Source organism: Hippopotamus amphibius, chromosome 16, assembly GCF_030028045.1.
Source record: "Hippopotamus amphibius kiboko isolate mHipAmp2 chromosome 16, mHipAmp2.hap2, whole genome shotgun sequence".
NCBI lineage: Eukaryota > Metazoa > Chordata > Mammalia > Artiodactyla > Hippopotamidae > Hippopotamus > Hippopotamus amphibius.
Genome location: NC_080201.1, coordinates 27,428,510 through 27,435,171, shown reverse-complemented (window position 1 = coordinate 27,435,171; position 6,662 = coordinate 27,428,510).

Here is a 6,662-nt window from a genome sequence, read left to right as displayed (position 1 = left end):
TTATGCCTCTTTTCTTCTGAGTTGTATAATTTTACTCCTTACACTTAGGTTTTTCATCCATTTAAAGTTAGTTTTTATAAATGGTATGAGGAAGTGGTCCAACTTCGTTCTTTTGCTGGTGGATATCAAGTTGTCCTGAAATTCTGGGCAATTTTAACACGTGTGCAGATTTTTATAACCACCACCGTAATGAAAATACAGAACTGTTCCTTAACTACAAAGATCCTTCTTGCTACCCCTTTGTAGTCACAGTCATTTCTTTCCATGTCTCTAAGTCTTGGCAACCACTTATCTGTTCTTCATCTCTATAATTTTATCATTGAGAATGTTATAGAAATGGAATCATACAGTATGTAACCTCTTGAGATTAGATTTGTCACTCAACATAATTCCCTTTGGACCCATCCAATTTGTTGTGTGTAGTATCAATAGTGTGTGTGTGTCTGTGTGTGTGTGAATTTCTACATAGACAAGCATCTCATCTATAAATAGGTGGTTTTATTTCTTCCTTTCCAATCTTTTTTCCTTTAATTTCATTTTTCTTGCCTTGTGCTGGTTAGAATGTCTAGTACTGTGCTGAATAGCAGTGGTGAGAGCAGACATTCTTGCCTTATTTCTGAAAGCATTCGGTCTTTCAGCCTTAAGGAATATGCTAGCTCTGGTTTTTTGTGGATGTTCTTTACTAGGTTAGTGAAGTTATCTTGTCTTTCTTATTTGCTGAGAGCTTTGATCATGAATGGATGTTGAATTTAGTCAAATGCTTTTTCTACATCATTTGATATGACAATATGGTTTTCCTTTTTTAGCCTGTTGATAGTTGGATTACATTGATTTTCAACTATTGAGCCAGCCTTGTATCCTGGAATAAACCTCACTTAGTTGTGGTGCATAATTATTTTTATATGTTGCGGAATTCTATTTGTTCATATTTTGTTGATGATTTTTGAATCTTTGTTCATGAGTGGTAATGGACTGTAGTTTTCTTTTTTTCTACTGGCTTTATCTGATTTTTTTTTGTGCTTTATCTGATTTCTATCTCAAGATAATATTGGCCTCATAAAGTAACTTGGAATTCCCTCCTCTTTTCTGAAAGAGATTGTGTAGAATTAATGTGAATTCTTTAAGTGATTTGGTAGAATTCTCTACTAAAACCATTTGGGCTTGGAGATCTCACTTTCAGCAGTTTTTGAACCATGAGTGTAATGTTCTTAATGGTTATAGAACTATTCAAATTATTTATTTCATATTGGGTGAGTTGTGGCAATTTGTGCTTTTGAAAGAATTGGTCCATTTCATCTAAGTTGTCAGATCTGTTTGTGTAAAGTTGTTCATGGTATTTCCGTATCCTGTTGACGTATACCAGTTCTGTGGCAATATTTCATCTTTTATTCCTCATATTGGTAGAGTGCATCTTCTTTTTTTGGTTAGTCTTTCTAGAGGTTTATCAGTTTTGTTGATTTTTTTCAAAGAACCAGCTTTTTGTTTCATTCATTTTATGTATAGTTTTTGTTTTCAGTTTTATTGATTTATGATCTTATTATGATTTCTTTCCTTCTTTGCTTTGAGTTTATTTTACTGTTATTTTTATAGTTTCTTAAGGTAGGATGGGAGCTTAGATTTTTTTTTTTTTTTTTGAGAGTTTTCCTCTTTTCTCATGTAAGGATTTTAGTGCTATAAATTTCCCTCTTGGCACTGGTTTTGGCTGTATCCTGCAAATTTTGATACTATATTGTGTTTTCATTTTTATTCAGTTCAATGTATTTTTAAAGTTTCCCTTGAGATTTCTTCTTTGATCCATGATATGTTTATATGTGAGTTGTCTAATTTCCAAATGTTTGGAACTTTTCCTGTTGTTTTTCTGTTATTGATTTCTAGTTTGGTTTCACAGTGGTCAGAGAACACACTTTTAAAGTTTTGGTTTTTTGAAAATTTGTTCAGATTTATTTTATGGTCTAGGAGATGGTCTGTCTTGGTGAATGTTCCATGGGCTCTTGAAAAGAATGTCTGTTCTGCTATTGGGTTGAATGTGTTGCAGATGTTGGTTGATGGTGTTGTTTAGTTCTTCTGTATCCTTGCTGATTTTCTAATAGTTCTATCCATTGTTGAGAGAGGGATATTGAACTTTCTAAGTGTATTTGTATATTTGTCTTTTCATTTCTATTAGTGTTTGCCTTATCTGTTTTGCATCTCTGCTGTTTGATGCATACACACTTGGATTTGCTGTCTTCTTGTGGAATTGACCCTTTTGTCATTATGTAATGTCCTTCTCTGTCTCCTGTAATTTTCTTTGTTCCAAAGTCAATTTTTATCTTTTGACACTATTTGCATGGTATATCTTTTTACATCCTTTTCTTTTCAACCTACCTATGTCATTATGTTTGAAGTGGATTTCTTGTAGACAGCATGTTTGGGTCATGTTTTTTTAAACCACTTTGCCAAACTCATTTTTAATTGGTTTATTTAGGCCATTTACATTTAATGTAATTGTTAATATGTTAAGGCTTATGTTTGCTGTTTTATTTTTTTTTCTTGTTTGTTCCCTCTGTTTTTTGTTCCTCTTCTCACTTTTTTCTGCCTTGCTATGCATTACTTGAACCTTTTTAAAGAATTCCATTTCGGTTTATCTATACACATTTTGAGCATGTTTTTTAATAGATTTTTTAGTGGTTTCTCTAATTATTACATTATATATAAGTAACTTATCACAGTATACTAATATCTACATTTTAATCTTTGGGAAGCTTTCAGCCATTATTTCTTCAAATACTTTTTCAGCTCCATAGTCTTTTTTTCTCTTTTGCTGAGACTCCAATGATAGAAATTCTGTCCTTTTTTCATTTTGCCACAGCCCCCCTGAGGCTCTGTTAATTTCTTTCCAGTTACTGCTGGGAGGGCATGGCAGTTCACCTCCCTGCTAGATCCCCTCAACACCAGGTGGAAAAATGGGGAATGGAGGGTTGACTCTTACTACCTCATGCTGCCAGGTGAGGATGGCCCCACTAACATTATTCCAGTGGCAAATGGAGTGGCAACTAGCACCACCTTGCATTGCTTTGTTCTACTTCTTTGCTACCAGGGAGGTGGGGTAGAATTTCTGCTCTCTGGTCCCACTGCTATCACACCTGTGGGGGAGACAGAGGGCCAACTCTCCCTGTCTAACTGCTGCCATGTGGGGCCAGACATGGGTGGCTCTATCTGGCACCCCTGACACCACAGGGAAGGGACAGTTTTTCCTTTGATGTTTGATTAGAGTAGGTTGGGTATTGTCAGAAAGATTTTCTGTTCTGCCTGGCCACCATGTCCCTGATTATTTAACAGAAGGGAATGATCTTCTCTTTGGGCTTTTCTTGGTCTGGGCCTTCTGGCAATTTCAGGTTGTAGTCTTCTCCAGTGCCCTCTTTGCAATATATGGGAAGCAAAAAGAAATCTCAGGCAACTCACCACTGTAGTGTTTCTCACATTCTAAAGTCCCCAGGCAGTCCACTTTCTTCTTTCCAGTTTTCAGAGTCTACCTATGCTTGATTGTTATTTTGTCCAGGGTGTTTTTGTTGTTGTAAGAAGGAAGACTAGTGAAAAATGGGCCATTAATTTTCAAAAAATATTTAATTCTTTCCTTCTTTCTTTGAGTATATTTTATTGTTATTTATATGTATTCTTGAGTTGACTTTCATTCATTTATTGTCAGTCAGAATAATTCATGTATTATCAGTTGAAATATATTGGAATATATTGGAATAAATAAATGAATTTAACGCTACAACTTTCTTATGCATACCACTTTAGCTGCATATCATGGGTTTTGATGGGTGTTGATTTCCTTGCTGATGATTTCTAAAGAGTTTGTAATTTCTGTTTTGATTCTCTATTTAACCCAAGGGTTATTTAGAAGAGTGTTTTTAAAATGCCAAGTGGATAGATGAGAGCAGAGCTTTCCTTTGTGCCTGCATATTTCTACATAAGGCCAGGCAGTTCTTCAGAGACCCTTTTTCTGAGAAGCTCTGATAGAAAAATGAGAATATAATTTGAACCCTGCTATTCTTTCCCTATTCTTCATTCATTAGATGTGTATCATGTACGTATATTCAGTAAGTCTCAAGATGCTTGGTCTTGACAAGGAGACAAAAATAAAGACATAGTTCCTGCCTTTAAGAAGTGTACTATCTAGTTGGGGCAATGGTATGTATACCCCAAACTACTTAAGGCAATACCTGACACTAGTGCCTAAGTTACTGGCAATGAGGGTCCAGAGAAAAGGGAAATCCCTGTAAGCTAAAGTAGCTGGGGGAAGACCTTTTGAAGGAAGGAGAAGTGTTTGAGTTCGACCTTAAAGTTAAGTAGGTAAGATTTAAAGGAGGAAAGGGAAGAATGTTTCAGGCTGAAAGACGGACATATCAAAGGCCACCTTTGATGGAAATGGGAAAGTTGAGTTATGGTGGTAGAGGAAGATGATTTCAGTTTTAGCTGGGTTGAGTTTTGGATGAGTATAGGACATCTGATGGGGAGTTGCCTTGGACGTCATTGATCCTCATTTGGTGATAAACGAGTTGAGTGTAGCTTTGTCTAGAATAGTAGTCTGTTCTCTCTTGGCTTGGTCAGAAGAATCGTGTTCTGTTTTGGAGAGTATGTTTTGGTGGAGTATATGTGTTGTGCTGATGTACCAGGTATCTTTTGCTTACCCTTCCTGATCCGCCCTCTAGCCTTTTCTACCCTGCTGTGTGCCCCAGGAGGCTAACCTATATGGATTCCATCAGTGAGTTCCCTTTCCTTCTTGGCCTCTGCTAGGGTTTGGGCCGTGAAGATCCCTGGCAGGACATCAAAGGGAGGAAATAAACTGAGGTCAGGGTGTTTCTTCCTGGCTTCCTCCTTATAGGATTGCCTCTGGCTGGCTGCTATCCTTAATTAAAGGTCATAGAGCCTTTCAAGGGGACCCTCTCTACACCACATTCTCCTTTTTCTGATATCTGTTCCCTCCCCTCATCCTTTCGGGTGTAGGGGTGGTCATAGCCCCAAGTTGCTGCACTATCTATCCCTCTTTGTTTTCCTATACTCTGCTCACACTTTTGTGGATAGTCCTTTTGTTAAACTTGCCACTCATTATGCTAATTTGAGTGTACCATCTGTTTCCTGCTGGGACCCTGACTGAAACAGATGAAGTCTCAATTTTCAAAGGCTTAGAATACAATAAAGGCAGCCTAACATAAAATATGACTACATATGATTCAGTCTGTCTCTCTCTGATTAATCTAGGCTCTTGCAGTGCTTCCAGATAATCATTCTGAAGCACAGTCTTCAGAGAACCATCATGTGTAGGAGTGCCAGTTCATGGAATATTACCAATAGCTGGCATTTATCAATTACTTACTCTTTCCATGCACTGGGCTATACATTTTGTATATGCATTATTTTACTGAACCTTCCCAGCAACCCTATGAAGTAGGTCATTACCTTTATCTTTTTATAGGTGAGGAAACTAAGGCTCAGAGAGATTAAATAATTTACCAGCGATGTCACAGCTAAGAAAGCAGAGCTGGGGTTTAAACTCAGGTCTGTGTGACTCCATAGCTCATGTTGGAAACACAGAGTCTGGTCCTGGATCAGCAGCATCCAGGAGCTTGTTAGAAACACAGACTCTCAGGCGTCACCTCAAACTTCCTGAATCAGAATCTGCACTGTTACAGACCTCCAGGGGAGTCACACGTACATGAAGGTTTGAGACGCAGTACTCTAAACCATTACAATCTATTGCCAAATACTGTAGAAAGTTCTGTCTGGTGCTGGGTAAAAAGAACATTTATTTTTTTAAAGAAGGTAACTGTGTGAGGTGATAGATGTGTTAATTAGCTTGATTGTAGTAATCATTTCACAATGTATACATGTATCAAAACACTACGTTGTCCACCTTAAATATTTACAATTTTATTTTGTCAGTTATACTTCAGGAAAGCTGGAAGGGAAGACTATTTACCATTCTGTGCTCTTTAACATGGGCATCACATGGCCTTGTGAGTGGAACCTGCCAAGCCAGATCTGTCATTTTTTGAGATGAGGTCCTCGAGAGCCCACTGAGAACTCGGTTTGGTGAAAGGTGCCAGGAAGCAGCCAGAGCTGCTGCTGTTGTAGAAAAGAGAACCTGGCCTTTGGTCTCTGCCAGATTTTTATGATTTACTTCAAACATGTCTAACATACACTTTTACATGCACCTCCAGCTGCTGAACTTAAGAGACTCCCAAATCTGTGTGCACTTGGCTAGCCCTCAGAAAAACTGGTCTGCTCAGAAAGTGTGATTTAATGCCCTCTGGATCTCCTTTCTACAGTGTTCTCATCTCACCCACATCCCTTAGTCACTACCCCCCACCCACACCCCATATCCTTCTTCTTACCTCTTTTTCTTTCTTGTCCATATCTGCTTTAAGAAAGCATATCAGATGATAAACCTATTAAATGTGCTCCATCTCACTAGTCATCATGGGAATTACAACAAACCACAATGAGATCCCACTACACATCCATCGCAGTAGTTAAAATGAAAAGAGACCTACACTACTATGTACTGATGAAAATGTGGGTCAGTTGGAACTTTCTCCCACTATTGGTGGTAGTGTAAATTGGTACAACTACTTTGGAAGTATTTGTCAGTGTCTACTAAAGTTGAACTTAGGCAT